This window comes from Mauremys reevesii, linkage group 14, assembly GCF_016161935.1.
Source record: "Mauremys reevesii isolate NIE-2019 linkage group 14, ASM1616193v1, whole genome shotgun sequence".
Lineage (NCBI taxonomy): Eukaryota > Metazoa > Chordata > Testudines > Geoemydidae > Mauremys > Mauremys reevesii.
Window position 1 is genome coordinate 22,389,344 of NC_052636.1, and position 17,586 is coordinate 22,406,929.

Below are 17,586 nucleotides of genomic sequence, written 5' to 3' on the forward strand. Positions count from 1 at the left end.
TGCTGGAGATATGTTGGGAAAAGGGTCCGTCTGAATTGCCAAGGCAGGAAATGAACCATCTACTGCAACGTCATTAACCACAAACACACTCTAGCCATGCTCCAGCCAGTAGGGAAATGGGCAGGAACTCTGGCTGCTCAGCCATGGCCACACGTAGAGAGCTGCACAGCAGTGAGTGTGCTCAGGAAGCTGGTCTGAGCAAACAATTGGAAATGACCCTTCAGTGAGAACAGAAGCAGAGTGTAAAAAGGCCCCTGTGTTAAGTGGTTGTGGCTGAGGCCTTAGGGAGCTGGGTTAGAAGCCACAGGGTGTTTCTGTGGAGGTTTGATTCTTGCCAGCTAGGCAAGGCTGGTGTGTGGTGTCTCCATGGCTGCACTTTCAGTGATGCAGGTTTCTCTATCCCATTGTTCCATGGGCATCTTACTAGATTGCCAGATGCTTTTCAACTGCAGTGTGGAGACTGTGTGTGTGTTGGGGAAGAGTGAGTGTGTTGAGGTAGGTAGGAGCAGATCATTATTATCCCTACTTGAAAGAGGGAGAAGCTAAGGCTGAGAAAGGAGAATTGACTTGTCTTAGGTCACACAGCCAGTCAGTGGCTGAGTTGGGAATAGGACCCAAGAGCCCTGATTTTCAAACTAACCATCGGATCTTGAATTTCAGACATGGAATGACCTGAATAAATTGCTCTCAGATGAGCTCCAGACCAACAACAGTGACAGTAATTATTCAGAAAGTATTTGAGGAGAACTGCAATGTTAGAGAGAATCATGAGCTGCTCAGAGACCATTAATGTAGAGAAGCAGCAAAATTTATCAAACACAGAACTGGTTCTGACTTATTTCCTTGGTCTTAAAAGAGAACAACAAGGATCTGAGTTTCCTCCCTATCAATAACCCCCTGCTCAGCCAATCAGGGTAGAGACTGAGGGCGGGAGGCTGAGGGTTCTCACCAGAGAGCCCAAAGGATGGCCCAGGTCACTGGCGGGGATCTCTGCCCGAGCACTATTTCAGCCCCACATTTTTGGGTGGACCTCCCACAGTGGGAATTGCAGAGCACTCCCATGCAACACACACACACACACACACCCTCTCCTGGTGTTGGGAGGGGAACAGGAGAAAGGACAAAAGAAGCAAGAGACGAAGAGAAAGGAGAGAGGGATGGATGGAGGAAAAGGTGAAACACAAAGGACAAACCCCAATGTCCCGTGACTCTAAGGGCCAAAATCCTAGGTGCGTAAAAAAATTCTGCCTCCTTAAGCTCGTGTTTTCCATGCCTAGAATTCAACTCTCACCAGATGGATCAGACTGAACAGTTTTCAAACCTCCAGGAGGCTCTTACCTTCTAAACAGGGATGGCTGTTTTCTAGTAAAATCACTAAAAGGGAAGGAGAAAACTCGAAAGAGGTTCCTCCTGGCGCTCACGTCCATGAACCCAAATACTCTCTCAGTCCTCAAAGAGAGACCTGGAGAAGGAGACTTGCTGACGCAAAGCCACAGGGGTCTCTGAGGTTTCCCTGGCCCCTCGCCCCTGTCCTGCCTGGCTGATGTCAGCATCTCTCTGTGAGGTCACCACCTCCCCACCACCTCTGACCAATAGTCTGAGGTCCTGCAAAAGGCCTTTGTGATGTCACTGCCACACCCCTCCCTTGCTGGGCTCATGTCCTGGCCCTGGCCAGGCACTTTGGAGGTTTGAGCTACTCCCTGTGGATCACCCCAATCAAGGAGCGTTCATTCTAGGCAGCAAGCCGGCTAGACAGGAAAACATCAGACGCTGCTCCCAATGCTACACTCAGTTTTTCAGAAATTAGTCGACTTTATGGCCAGAAGAGACCATTAGAGCATCTAATCTGACCCCCTGCATATCACAGGCCTCCTGTAGGACACAAGAGCTACTTTTGGGGCAAACACATTCCAGAAAGGCATCTAGTCTTCATTAAATGACATCAGGAGATGGAGAATCCACCACTTTCCTTGGTAGCTTGTTCCTGTGATGAATCATCCTCGCTGTTGAATATTTGTGCCTTAGTTGTAATATGAATTTGTCTCTTTTCACCTTCCAGCCATTGGGTCTTGTTATGCCTTTCTCTGCTAGATTAAAGAACCCTTTAATACCCAATCTTTTCTCTCCATTAAGGCACTTCAACACTTCAATGAAGTCACCTTTCAATCTTCTTTTGATAAGCTAAACAGGTTGAGCTCTTTCAATAGCTCACTAGAAGGCATTTTCCTCCAGCTCTCAGGACATTTGGTGGCTCTTTGCTGCCCCAGCTCCAGTTTCACATCTTTTTCAATTGAGGTCACCAAAACTGGAGGCAGTATTCCACTATCAGGCTCGCTGATGCCGTGTCACCTCCTGTGACGTTATTGACATAATCTGTAACTGTACAGATCACCGTTGCGACCACTGTTCTATATTTGCAGCCAATATTGTAGAAAGGTTGTCATGTAAGGGGTCTATGGAGAGGTTCTGATTGGCTGATTATAATGATGCCATCTCTAGATGTGTATCATTTTTGTAGTTGATGTTATAAGTATTGGCTCTGTTCTGTCCATATTTCAAACTTGTGCTCTGCTTCTGGGGAACACCCCAGATAAGTTGGTGTCAGTTCTGCCTAGCCTGCTTGATGGCCCATTAAGGACCATCAGCTATACAATCGACCCACTGAGAGAAGGCAGCTACGCCTTGTGACTCAGCAAGGTCTGCAGGGACCTGCCTATGGACAGAACTCTAAGGTTTTCTGTGCCACGTGCTGGATAGAGTGTCCTTGGGACAAAGAAAGCAAAGACCACATGGCAAGAGACTATAAAAGGCTGATGCCTCGTCTCCATCTTGTCTTCAGTCCTGCTTCATACATCTGGAGGGACTTTGCTACAAATTGAAGCTCTAGACAAAGGACTGAATGACCCATCCCAGCCGTGGATGTACTCCAGAGACTTGATTTGAACCTGCAGTTTATTCCATCACTGTTAGAAGCCTGAACCAATAACTTTCCCATTACTGTATGTGAAGGGTTAAAATCCATGTGCATTTTATATAACAACCTGGTCTATGGATTGTGCCAGCTCTTTTCCAGATCCGAAGTCCAGACTATGGTCTAGCCCACTATGACTCTTTTGATGGTTTAAATTACACTCACGGGCACTGAGGATAGTTACTGAAAGTTTGGGAGTTAGGAGCTGATAGGTCAGTGGTCCGGTCCCCTCACAGATGATCCCGTCCCTCTGGGACAGGGGCAGGTCTGAGCTCTCACACCAAATGCTCACTGTGGCTGCCAGAATCTGTGTGCAGCTCGTTTAGTTTGCACGGAGGGTTGAGTCCTGTTTCGTGCACCATGTGTGAGAATGAAAATCCTAAACCGCCCTTTGAAATAACAAAAGCAGCAGGACGTGTTATTGTCCCTGCCCCAAAGCAGACAGACCGATGGAGAAATGCCATTGAGACCAGGGTAATACTCCACTGCCGTTCTACCTTTTTTACTTGCTAAACTCCCTCCCAGCCTTGTGGGGTCTCAGAGCCCAGTACTGAGCCTGATCCGAGATGTCTACACTGCAAATTTACCACCCCACAGCCCAAGCCCCGGGAGCCTGAGCTGGTATGGGGCAGCCGTGGGTGTTACATTGCAGTGTGGACATAAGCCTATTGTGTTTCATTTCTTAGGTTCTGCTGCCATCGTGTGGCCATTTCCTTCCCCTCCTTTCTGTCCAAAGCGCAGAGCCCAGTTCCTCCAGGGGGAGAAGGACGTCTTCCTTCTTCCCTTCCTCAACAGCCCCCTTCCCTGGAGAGCCCTTTGCTGGGGTATGGGTGGGGAACAGCCGTTTCTGAGGATTAATTTCATATTAATGGTGTTGATCTATAGATTTTACAGCCAGACTAGATCACTAGGTACCTCTGCTCTGACCTGATTCAGAACAGAGTCCAGAGAATTTTACCCAGTGACTCCTACATCCACCCCAAGATCTTCTGGCTGAACAAGGAGGGTTCATTCAGAAAGTCATCGTGTTTGGGTGTAAAAGTGTGAAATGATGGGGAAATTGGCCCCTCTTTCAAGTTTAAATGTTGTCACTTCTACACCTAGACCGGGGTGGCCAACCTGAGCCTGAGAAGGAGCCAGAATTTCCCAATGTAACTGCCAAACGTGCACCTTTGTATGCAACTACTGAGTCAATTGTGAACCTTCCCATCATTGTCCTTTGCTCTTAACCCTGAGGCTATTGCCCCATCATGGGGCCATTTCCCGCCTCTCTTTCATACAGAAGCACAATTTTCTTTGCAGACACAGGAACAGCAAGATCTTTCTCTGTCCCTTGTGCAAAGCAGGGGGCCAAATTCCATGGAAACAATGGACAAGCAGGGGGCTCTGGGCACATCCAGCCCTGGCCGTGAGATGTTCCTTCCCCTCTTTCTTTATGCCCCTGTTGCTATTTCATGGATTGTCTGTGATGGGGAAAAAGCTGAGTTCACTCCAGGTGGAGGGGAAAAGAACCCTGAAAATCTCAGGATCCAACCCTGCTACCAGGATCACTGAGGTGCTGGGAATCTGCCTGGGAAAGGGACTGTGTGAATTGTCAAGGTGGGGAACGAATAACAATCTACAACTAGATCCACCTCATTAACCACTGACACAGGCTAATCCTGCTGGCAATAGAAGGGAAACTGGGAGCCATTCTTTGCTGTTCAGCCATGGAAACAGTGACCCAATTGCACCGCAGTGAATGTGCTGGGGAAAGCTGGACTTCACAGGCAGGTGGAAATAGCAGATCCTAGAAATACCTGGAGCTTCCCACACCACTTCTGCCACCAGGGTGAGGTGTTGAGCTGCTCACAGCATCCCCCGCTATGACCTTGCAGCAGGGGATTGCCGCACCCCCAACCCAATGCAGGGGAGAGGGCTGAGTGTATCTCTGCACCCTGAGACCAGGGCACCCACTCTCTCTGCCCCACACATAGAATCTGGCCCTGCTGAAAAGTGACCCCTATGAACAAGTCATACCCAGGAGAGCAGGACTGGTCCTCAGAGAGGGGAATGGGCTTCTTGTGAAGCTTATAGGTCACTGGATGCTCTGGAAACAGGAGGGCTCTGAGTGTAACCCATAGCAAACACAACCTGCTAGGGGATGTAGCTCAGTGGTTGAGCACATGCTTTGCATATATGAGGCCCTGGGTTCAATCCCCAGCATCTCCATGATCATTTTTTCACCCTGCTGCTTTGCTCATGCCCAGAGGAAGTGACCCACCAGTCTCCCTGCATCAGTTTCAGTCCTGCTCAGTGAGGGGCAAGTGACAATTGCATGGAAGGTCTGGGGGGGTTCTGCCCCTAAGTCACCTCGGTACGTTTAAGATTCCCACCCGCTGTGCTGCTTGTGACAATGGTAGATTAGAAGGGCGAATCCTCCAGCACTGGAGGGAAAGGTCCCATCTGCACAGACTGAGAGGCAAGGAAACAGAGGGGCAGGGTAGAGAGAGGTCAGTGATTTACTCCCAGCAGGGGACACTGTCTTTTTGAGTATCAGAGGTGTGGCCGTGTTAGTCTGGATCTGTAAAAGGCGACAGAGTCCTGTGGCGCCTTCTAGACTAACAGACGTATTGGAGCATGAGCTTTCGTGGGTGAATCCCCACTTCGTCAGATGAATGGAGAGGGAATTCTGTGACTGGCTTGCCAACTACAAAAGCAGTTTCTCCTCCCTTGGTGATCACATCTCAACTGCTAGAAGAGGGTCTCATCCTCCCTGATTGAACTAACCTCGTTATCTCTAGACTGGTTCTTGCCTGCATACTTATACCTGCCCCTGCAAATTTCCACTACATTCATCTGACGAAGTGGGGATTCACCCACGGAAGCTTATGCTCCAATACGTCTGTTAGTCTGTAAGGTGCCACTGGACTCTGTCTTTTTGAGGCGAGTGCTGCTGGCTTGGGATGGTGCTGACGATGGATAGAAAAAAGGCTGGAGTCAATGGCAGATGGGACCACAGAAGGGGAATGGCAGCCCCACAGAAGGTCCTGGGTGCTCAGATGCCCCCAGTTATTGCACCCAGGCCTGTCCTAGAGAGAGAAAAGACATAGAGGGACCCAGCCCCCCTACAGTGATCCCATGGACAAGAACCTGGTTAGGAGTGGGGTGAAGGTTCCCTCTGGGCAAAGGGGAGCTGAAAACCCTCCGCGTCCTGGAATTTAAGCAATGAAAGCTTCAAACCCTGCTCGGGTGTGGACTGAGGTGCATCAGCAGAAGATTGGGCTGGACAGGGGTGGCAGGTTTGTATAATTTTTGGTGGTGCCCAGAATGGGACCAAGTCCTGCCCCACCTGCCACACACACCTGTGTAAGGCTCTGGGAAGGAGTTTGGGTGTGGGAGGGAGAGGGGTTGGGCTCTGGGAGAGTTTGGGTGCAGGGTCTGGGCTCAGTCAGGGGGTTGTGGTGAAGGAGGCAATGTGGGGGGCAGGCTCTCGGAGGGAGGTTGGGTGCCGGTGTGGGGTCTGGGCTGGGGCAGGGGGTTGGGGTTGCAGGAGAGGGTGAGGGGTGCAGCATTTACCTCGGGCATCTCCCGAAAGCAACCCGCAGCCCCTAAGCTGGAGGGCCGGGGGCGTCTCTGCGCACTGCTACCCACAGACTCCACCCCCGCAGCTCCCATTGCCACAGTTGGCAGAGTTGGCAGTTGGGGCGGGGGCAGCATGTGGAGACCCCCCACCCCCACAGTTGTTCTTCTCACAGCTGGCTGATGGGGGGCAGCAGGGGATCTCCCAAATCTGGGGGAATCTCTCTGTGCCCCACTGTTAGCTCTCCATCCTATCTCCCCCTAACCACGCACACCACTCCCCTCCCCATTATCAGTGTTTTAGAGAGACCCCTCCCTCCCTTTATGGGATACAGACTCTCTGTGACAGAGACTGACTGGGGCTCCTCTCTGCATGGCCCCAGGGGGGAAGGAAAGAGACTGGAGGGGGGGAGAAGATGGGCAGAAGGAGTCTAATGGGGCAAAGCCAGAATAGAGGAGATTTTCTTCCTGTTAAAATGTACTGGAGTCTCATCGCTGAAAAGCCACATCTTGAGTTAAGTTTGAACCAGCAGCCTTTCAATTACCAGGCAAAGGTGTGAACCACAGAGACTGATAACTGCCTGCTTCCCAAATGTGTTTAAAAAACATCTTCAGGGGTGCAACTGGTTAGTGGAGAGGGGCCATCTGTTGGGGTTATGAGTTCAAGCTTTCTCTCAAGCCCTTGTTTCTCTTACCTGTGTAGTTTGTTTTGCCAGTTCATATAGAAAGTGCTATACTAGAAAAAGGAGAGTAAGTTCTAAAATGTAGAGGTGGGTGCATACTTTAGAAACATCGCCCCTGTGCTGCCATTAGTTCCAGCAGATTGTTCACTGGAAGGGCAAATTGATTTCTTTGCTGCTGAGAAAGATGCCAGGACAGGTCTGTGGGCACCAGAGCTCTCTGCTTCTTCCAGCTCCTTCCCTGCTCCAGTTACTGCTGTAGGAGGATCCTATATGCACTGAGCCTAAACATTTTCCTGGGCCTTCTTAGCATAGTTGCCAGCATGTCAGTCTCATACTCAGTAGGTCCTGAGCTCACACCTCAGAAAAGACAATGGTTTTCTGCTCCCTGCTTCAGATTTTCTAAAGGAAATCAGAGAAAAGAAGCTATAGGAGAGTGGTTCCTAGACACTCTAACACACACAGATTTTTCTAAGGCATTAACTTTTCCTTCTCTGTGGAGTTTGTATTCTCCATAGAGCAAAATAAAACAAAAACATGCAAGTCTAAGACTAATACAGTATGAAACTCAATACAGATAAAATCTCACCCTCAGAGATCTTCCAATAAGCTTCTTTTGCAGACTAGACTTATTTCTTGTCTGGGCCCAATCTTTTCACCTGGTATAGTCCTTGTTCCAGCTCAGGTGGTAGCTAGGGGATTTCTCATGACTGCAGCCACCTTTCTTTCTGTTCCACCCCCTTATACAGCTTTGGTACAAGGCAGGAATCTTTTGTCTCTCTCCTGGGGAAAAGCCCCAGGTTTAAGATGGATTCCTGTACCAGGTGACATGGTCACATGCCCTGTGAGACCCCAAGCCTTCATTGTTCCTGGCCTGACTCACAGATGGTGCAGGACAGAGCCATCTCCAGTCAATTGTCCTGGTTAATGGGAGCCATCAAGAGTCCAAACCACTATTAATGGCCCACACATTGCGGACCTCAGAGTTATAGTTCATATTTCTAGCTTCAGATACAGGAAAGATCGGTTCATACAAATAGGCTGAACACACACAGTAGATAATAAGCTTTGTAATGATACTGCACAAGAGACCTTTTGCATGAAGCATGTTCCAGTTACATTATATTCACACTCATTAGCATATTTTCATAAAATCATCAACATCACAGCAGGGAAAGGGTTTTACTGCAGCACCTGGGAGCAGTTGAGTTTCATGTTCAGGCTCTGCTATGAGTTCCTCCAGGTTTCCCATAAGCACACAGGGCCCTTAGCGGGTACTCTCGATACAGGAATGGCCCAGATACAATGAAGTGATGGGAATTGCATTTTCCTTTTTAATTTTTGAATTTCCAATGACATTTCTATTTGTGATTTTGTTTTGCTTCGTATAACTGTGTTTTCTCAGGGACTTGATATTTACCAGGCTAACTAACAGCTAATAACGGGAGACTTCCAAGCAGGGCGTGGGCGAGCAGAAAAGAACTGTAAGAGACGCTGGTTTTCGACCTTGTGTTAGATAAGAATAGAATGCAGATTGTAGCAGAAATTGCTGAGAGAAGTAAGCTATCAGAAAGGAATATGTACAAACAAAATGCAGTTGTTGCTCCTTACTGTACGTCGCAAAAGGTATAAATGCTTGCCTTAATTGTTTATCTAACCGAGACCTACCTCGGGAGGGGAAACTCTGCCTGTCTGTACTCTCCCGAATAACTGCAGTTGCTCGAAATAAACGGCATAATATAATAACATTTAACATCTCTGTGGTGGGAAGAACATCTCAACAGCCCAACACTGTGGCATTTGATTTCAAAAAGGAGAACTATACAAAAATGAGGGGGGTTAGTTAAACAGAATTTAAAAGGTACAGTGACTAAAGTGAAATTCCTGTAAGCTGCATGGACACTTTAACGACACCATAATAGAGGCCCAACTTAAATGTATACCCCAATTTAAGAAACACAGTAAAAGAACTAAAAAAGAGCCACCGGGGCTTATCAACCATGTAAAAGAAGCAGTGAGAGACTGTGACGGGGCGGGACAGCCCCGCACTGGTACAGCAGGGGTTAACCCTTCCTTGCTAGCAGAGGAAGCCACGCCCAGGAAGTTCTGCTGGGCATGCTCTAACTGGCAGGCAGGTATAAAAGCCTGCAGGTCTGCTCAGTCTGGGCTGACCACCGGGGGAGAAGGACGCAGACCGTCAGCTCCTGCGGGAGGAGAGCCAGGGAGCCTGGACCGGGACGTCAGCCGGGCAGAGGCCGTACCGGAGACCCCGGAGAGGGACGCCGGCCGGAGGGGACCTACGGGGGAACCGCTCCCACAACGCCAACGTCCGACTAGACGGGGTAGGAAGTGACCCAGGGGACTTTAGAAACTGACAGCCTTAAAGCTGCGGCACCGCTCGGCGTGTTGCGGGCGGATCCCCGCCGAGCGGGTGGCAAGGTGAGCTTGCCACAATCAGGGCCCTGGGTCGGGACTCGGAGGAGAGGGCGGGCCCGAGTCCCCCTACCCCACCCCGTGATACCCCACCCCGAGGGGGGCGCTTATGGACTCCGGCCGCTAGGCCGCGCTACCCCGCCCCGAAGGGGGCACTTATGGACTCCGGCCGCGCTACCCCGCCGCGAAGGGGGCGCTTATGGACTCCGGCCGCTAGGCCGCGCTACCCCGCCGCGAAGGGGGCGCTTATGGACTCTGGCCGCTAGGCCGTGCTACCTCGCCCCGAAGGGGGTGCTTGCGGACTCCGGCCGCTAGGCCGCGCTACCCCGCCCCGAGAGGGGGCGGTTACGGACTCCGACTGCTAGGCCGCGCTACCCTGCCCCGAAGGGGGCGCTTATGGACTCCGGCCGCTAGGCCGCGCTACCCCCACCCCGTAGGGGTGTGTATGGACTCTGGCCGCTAGGCCGTGCTACCTCGCCCCGAAGGGGGTGCTTGCGGACTCCGGCCGCTAGGCCGCGCTACCCCGCCCCGAGAGGGGGCGGTTACGGACTCCGACCGCTAGGCCGGGCTACTCTACCCCGGAGGGGGTGTCCATAGACTCTGGCCGCTAGGCCGTAATACGCCGGCTACCAGAGACGGACTGAAAGACAAGCGAGTGGTGCAGTGCTAGGCCCCACCCCGCCCTTGCCGCGAGGGGGCGCTGGGGCACCTGGCCCATCACAATTGGCACCTGACCAGGGACCTGAACGGGCCTGAGATAAGGCCACAGGACCCAATATGGACCCCGAGAAACTTTTGAAGTGGCTGCTGGAGAATCAGCAGCAGCAGATGGCGCAACAGCAGCAGCAGCAAACTCAGCTGCTCCAGCAGCTGGCGGCCCAGCAGCAGGCACAAGCCGCACAGCGACAGGAACAGCAGCAGCAGCTGATCCGGGAGCTGACAACCCAGCAACAGGCGAACCAGGAGCGGCTGGTTCAACAGATGGCGGCACTAATCGGCCCGGCACCGAGTACGCCTCGAGGGGCCATCAGGGGCAACCCCGGCGAGGGTCTCGGGGGATTACCCGTGCGCCTAGCTAAGATGGGGCCGGGGGATGACCCCGAGGCCTTCCTCGTGACCTTTGAACGAGTCGCGACTGCCGTACAGTGGCCCCTCACTCATTGGGCCACGATACTGGCACCCTACCTGACGGGCCCAGCTCAAGCGGCGTACCGGAACTTGGACCCCCAAGACGCACTGGACTACACGAAGGTCAAGGCCGCCATCTTGGACGAAGTTGGCGTCAGCCTGGAGACCTACCGCCAGCGACTCCGCCAGGAACGATACACGCCAGGGGCCAGGCCGCGGGCCGTGGCCCAGCGAATCCGGGACCTCTGTTGGAGGTGGCTGGAGCCGGAAGGACGGATGGGCGTTCAAGTGGCCGAGATGGTAGCCCTAGAGCAGTTCCTGCAAGCCCTGCCTCCGGGAGGGAAGGAATGGGTGCAGCGACACCGCCCCAAGACCCTCGCGGACGCGGTTTCCCTGATGGAGGACTACCAGGCAGCAGATGGGGCATTGAAGACCAACCCCCAGGGGGGAGAGCCTGGTGGACGGAGCCCAGGGCAGGCCCGGGGGCCACGTAAGGGGGACGGGGGAGAGCCTCGGCGGCATGTCCAGCCCCCCGGAATACCAGTAACCCGGGGCCCTAGGGCGACACCCCGAGGAGATATCCCGCGACGACTGGAGGAGGCGCCAGTAAGGCCGGGCAGCCCCCGCCACAACCCTATCGAGGAAGCGAGACGGGACCGCTGCTACGAGTGCGGTCAGGTAGGGCACTTCAGGAGGGAGTGCCCGTACCTGGATTGCAATTATGGGCAGGTGTTGACGGCGGGTCACCGGGCCCGGACTTGGGAGCCGGGGAAAATTGTTCTGCCGGTGAAGGTGGATGGGACGTCTGCCTGGGCCTTAGTTGACTCCGGGTGTAGCCAGACGGTTATTCGGGAGGGGCTGATTAAGCCCACCGGCCCCGCCGGGGCCCCCATCCGGCTACAGTGCATCCACGGGGATGTGAAGCCTTACCCCACCGTCTGGGTACAGCTAGAGGCGGCCCAACACCGGGCGCGGTGTCTAGTGGGGGTGGCTCCTAAGTTGGCTTACCCCGTGGTCTTAGGGCGTGACTGGCCGGGCTTCACAAACCTCTTGAGGGAAGGGGCTACGCCGCCAGGGAGGAGAACTGGGAAACGGGCTAGACGACCGGGATTTTTAGGCCAGCCAACGGCCGAGGACCCCCTAGAGGGGCCCTCGGGGAGCTCCGAGAGAGAGGTAAGGAGTCAAGTCCCCACCGACGCGCCGACAACAGAGGGCCCGGGCTGGCTAGAGGTGGACACCGACTTCCTCGAGGAGCAACGAGGGGATGCCACTCTCAGCCGGGCTTGGGAACAGGCGACTAGCCCACCAGGGGAGGAAGACCCGCCCCACCGCCAGCCACAAGGGCCCCGATTTGAGATCCATCGGGACTTACTCTATCGGGTGGTACCAGAACCACAGACAAAGGAAGAGCTACGCCAGCTGTTGGTCCCGCGGCGGTTCCGACGGGACTTGCTCCGTCTGGCACATTCGGTGCCGTGGGCCGGACACCTAGGCAGGGAGAAGACGTTGCAAAGGGTGGCCCAGAGGTTCTTTTGGCCGGGCATCCATGCGGAGGTACGAGATTATTGCGCCTCCTGCCCAGAATGCCAGAGAGCCGGTCCAAAAGGTGTACCAAGGGCCCCCCTCGTACCCTTGCCGGTGGTGGGGACGCCTTTTGACCGGATAGGCCTGGATCTCGTGGGACCCCTGGAGAAGAGCGGCACAGGTCATAAGTACATCATGGTGGTGGTCGATTATGCCACACGCTATCCCGAAGCGGTGCCACTGAGGTCCACCACAGCACCAGTCATTGCTAACGAACTATTGCAGATCTTCGCTCGGGTAGGTATCCCGAGGGAAATACTAACGGACCAAGGAACGAATGTGACCTCTAGATTGATGGCAGAGCTGTGCAGGCTGCTGAACATCCGGGCACTAAAGACCTCCGTCTACCACCCCCAGACGGATGGCTTGGTCGAGCGATTCAACGGCACTTTGAAGGCCATGCTGAGAAAGTTTGTAGAGGACGACCCACGGCACTGGGATAAACTACTCCCCGCACTCCTCTTCGCGGTGCGAGAGGTACCCCAGGCGTCCACGGGGTTCTCCCCCTTTGAGCTCCTCTACGGGAGGAAGCCTAGGGGTATCCTCGATCTCCTAAGGGAAACCTGGGAAGAGCAGGAGACCCGTGTTCGAGGGTCGGTGCAGTATATCCTCCATCTGCGGGAACGCCTCCGGGAGCTGGGGACCTTGGCCCGCGAAAATCTGGTTAGAGCCCAGCAGACTCAGGAGGCTCAGTATAACAAGGGGGCCAAGGTGCGGATTTTCGAGCCGGGGGATCGGGTCCTCTTGTTGCTTCCTTCCTCCGAGTCCAAGCTGCTGGCCAAGTGGCAGGGCCCCTTTGAAGTGGTCAGGCGGATTGGGCCGGTCGACTATGAGGTACGGTTGTCCGGGCGAAGGAGGGATACCCAGGTCTACCACGTGAACCTCCTTAAGGCCTGGAGGGACCGAGAGGGCCTGCTGATAGCCCCATACCCGCCAGAACCGGAGTTGGGGCCACTGGTGGGAGAGCCCGAGGCAGCCGGGACGGCGGACATAGGCCACGAGCTTACCCCAGCCCAGCGGGACCAGGTAGAAAGACTGGTGGCGGCGTTCCCCGTGGTTTTGTCGACGCGACCCGGACGAACCACATTAGCAAGCCACCACATCGCTACCCTTCCAGGGCACAAAGTGCGGGACACACACCGCCCACTCCCCAGGAAGATGTGGGAGACAGTGAAGGAGGAGCTCGGGCTGATGCTAGCCTTAGGGGTGGTGGAAGAGTCGCGGAGTGAATGGCGGAGCCCCATAGTGTTGGTCCCCAAGCCAGACGGGACAGTCAGGTTTTGCATCGACTTCCGCAAGGTAAACGCCATTTCACGTTTTGACGCCTATCCCATGCCCCGGGTGGACGAGCTGCTGGAGCGGCTAGGAAAAGCCGAGTTCATCTCCACCCTGGACTTGACGAAGGGATATTGGCAGATCCCGTTAACACCGGCCTCACGAGAAAAGACAGCATTTCCAACGCCGTTCGGACTCTACCAATTTACGATGATGCCGTTCGGATTGCACGGGGCCGCGGCTACCTTCCAGCGACTCATGAACCAGGTGCTGGACGCACACAACGAATACGCCGCAGCGTACATCGATGACATTGTCATCTACAGTAGCACTTGGGAGGAACATCTGCAACACCTGACCAAAGTTCTACAGGCATTAGGCGAAGCCGGCCTCACCGCGAACCCGGCGAAATGTCACCTGGGCCAGAAGGAGGTGACTTACCTGGGCTACACGGTCGGCCGGGGGAAGATCCGTCCCCTCGTAGACAAGGTGGAAGCATTAAGGACGTACCCTACGCCCACGACCAAGAAGCAAGTCCGGCAGTTCTTGGGGCTGGCCGGGTACTATCGGCGGTTTGTGCCTAACTTCGCCACACTCGCTGCCCCACTGACGGAGTTGACGCGCAGTTCACAACCCCAGAAAGTACGCTGGACGGAAGGCTGCGCAAAGGCCTTTCGCGCCCTGAGCGAACAATTAACACGGGAACCGGTACTAGTCCAACCGGATTTTTCAAAACCCTTTATCCTACAGACGGATGCCTCGGAGGTGGGACTGGGGGCTGTACTGTCGCAGGAGGTAGGGGAAGAAGAACACCCGGTCTTGTACCTTAGCCGCAAGCTGTTCCCCCGCGAAACCCGGTACTCCACCATAGAACGCGAGGCCTTGGCAGTGAAGTGGGCGGTCGAAGCACTAAGGTACTATTTATTAGGGAACCCCTTCTCCTTAGTGACTGACCACGCGCCCCTCCGATGGATCAATAGTATGAAGGAGACGAATAACCGGATCATGCGGTGGTACCTGTCCCTCCAACCCTACGCCTTCCGCGTGTCACATCGGCCAGGCAAGGCTCATGGGAACGCGGACTTCTTCTCCCGCATCGGGGAGGAGGAGGGGGAGGCGGGAGTCCAGGGTCAGCCGGGCCCGACGGCCGTCTTAAGGGGGAGGGTGTGTGACGGGGCGGGACAGCCCCGCACTGGTACAGCAGGGGTTAACCCTTCCTTGCTAGCAGAGGAAGCCACGCCCAGGAAGTTCTGCTGGGCATGCTCTAACTGGCAGGCAGGTATAAAAGCCTGCAGGTCTGCTCAGTCTGGGCTGACCACCGGGGGAAAAGGACGCAGACCGTCAGCTCCTGCGGGAGGAGAGCCAGGGAGCCTGGACCGGGATGTCAGCCGGGCAGAGGCCGTACCGGAGACCCTGGAGAGGGACGCCGGCCGGAGGGGACCTACGGGGGAACCGCTCCCACAACGCCAACGTCCGACTAGACGGGGTAGGAAGTGACCCAGGGGACTTTAGAAACTGACAGCCTTAAAGCTGCGGCACCGCTCGGCGTGTTGCGGGCGGATCCCCGCCGAGCGGGTGGCAAGGTGAGCTTGCCACAATCAGGGCCCTGGGTCGGGACTCGGAGGAGAGGGCGGGCCCGAGTCCCCCTACCCCACCCCGTGATACCCCACCCCGAGGGGGGCGCTTATGGACTCCGGCCGCTAGGCCGCGCTACCCCACCCCGAAGGGGGCGCTTATGGACTCCGGCCGCTAGGCCGCGCTACCCTGCCCCGAAGGGGGCGCTTATGGACTCCGGCCGCTAGGCCGCGCTACCCTGCCCCGAAGGGGGCGCTTATGGACTCTGGCCGCTAGGCCGTGCTACCTCGCCCCGAAGGGGGTGCTTGCGGACTCCGGCCGCTAGGCCGCGCTACCCCGCCCCGAGAGGGGGCGGTTACGGACTCCGACCGCTAGGCCGCGCTACCCTGCCCCGAAGGGGGCGCTTATGGACTCCGGCCGCTAGGCCGCGCTACCCCCACCCCGTAGGGGTGTGTATGGACTCTGGCCGCTAGGCCGTGCTACCTTGCCCCGAAGGGGGTGCTTGCGGACTCCGGCCGCTAGGCCGCGCTACCCCGCCCCGAGAGGGGGCGGTTACGGACTCCGACCGCTAGGCCGGGCTACTCTACCCCGGAGGGGGTGTCCATAGACTCTGGCCGCTAGGCCGTAATACGCCGGCTACCAGAGACGGACTGAAAGACAAGCGAGTGGTGCAGTGCTAGGCCCCACCCCGCCCTTGCCGCGAGGGGGCGCTGGGGCCCCTGGCCCATCACAGAGACAAAAAGACTTCCTTTAAAAAGTGGAAGTCAAATCCTAGAAATGAGCATAAACATTGCCAAATTGTAGGTGACAAATCTGAGGAACTGTCACAGACTGAAGTGTCACTAGAGGAGGTTTTGGAATTAATTGATAAACTCAACATTAACAAGTCAGCAGGACCAGATGGCATTCACCCAAGAGTTCTGAAAGAACTCAAATGTGAAGTTGCGGAACTATTAACTATGGTTTGTAATCTGTCCTTTGAATCGGCTTCAGTACCCAATGACTGGAAGTTAGCTAATGTAACGCCAATATTTAAAAAGGGCTCTAGAGGTGATCCCGGCAATTACAGACCAGTAAGTCTAACATCGGTACCGGGCAAATTAGTTGAAACAATAGTAAAGAATAAAATTGTCAGACACATAGAAGAACATAAATTGTTGGGCAAAAGTCAACACAGTTTCCGTAAAGGGAAATCATGTCTTACTAATCTATTAGAGTTCTTTGAGAGGGTCAACAAACATGTGGACAAGGGGGATCCAGTGGACATAGTGTACTTAGATTTCCAGAAAGCCTTTGACAAGGTCCCTCGCCAAAGGCTCTTACATAAATTAAGCTGTCATGGGATAAAAGGGAAGGTCCTTTCAAGGACTGAGAACTGGTTAAAAGACAGGGAACAAAGGGTAGGAATTAATGGTAAATTCTCAGAATGGAGAGGGGTAACTAGTGGTGTTCCCCAAGGGTCAGTCCTAGGACCAATCCTATTCACCTTATTCATAAACGATCTGGAGAAAGGGGTAAAAAGTGAGGTGGCAAAGTTCACAGATGATACTAAACTGCTCAAGATAGTTAAGACCAAAGCAGACTGTGAAGAACTTAATAAAGATCTCACAAAACTAAGTGACTGGGCAACAAAATGGCACATGAAATTTAATGTGGATAAATGTAAAGTAATGCATATTGGAAAAAATAACTCCAATTATACATAAAATATGATTGGGACTAATTTAGTTACAACAAATCAGGAAAAAGATCTTGGAGTCATCATGGATAGTTCTCTGAAGATGCCCACGCAGTGTGCAGAGGCGGTCAAAAAGCAAACAGGATGTTAGGAATCATTAAAAGGGGATAGAGAATAAGACTGACTATATTATTACCTTATATAACTCCATGGTATGCCCACATCTTGAATTCTATGTACAGATGTGGTCTCCTCATCTCAAAAAAGATATACTGGCATTAGAAAAGGTTCAGAGAAGGGCAATTAAAATGATTAGGGGTTTGGAACGGGTCCCATATGAGGAGAGATTAAAGAGGCTAGGGCTTTTCAGCTTGGAAAAGAGGAGACTAAGAGGGAATATGATAGAGGTATATAAAATCATGAGTGATGTGGAGAAAGTAGATAAGGAAAAGTTATTTACTTACTCCCATAATATAGGTTCACTCCCTGGGCTGCTTCTGCTCTACAACTATAATTGTCTTTTTACACCAAAATCACTAACTTGAGCACCCAATTCCATGTACAGTCCTAGTGGATGCAAGGCACAGGTAACTTTTGCCTCAGGGTAGCTTGTTGGCATCAACCCTCTCTCCCCCACCTGGAGCTGATGAAATTCCTGGCTGGAGGGACACACACTCTTACAAGTCAAAAGGGAAGGAGCT

At 53.8% G+C, this 17,586-nt stretch overlaps 1 non-coding gene and 1 pseudogene across 1 annotated transcript; both read left to right on the forward strand.

Annotated features, from left to right (window-relative positions):
• LOC120381687 overlaps positions 1–17,586 on the forward strand; it is a 377,258-nt pseudogene that overhangs the window by 45,209 nt on the left and 314,463 nt on the right.
• TRNAA-UGC lies at positions 5,111–5,182 on the forward strand. The gene has a single exon. It is a non-coding gene; the product is annotated as a tRNA-Ala (tRNA).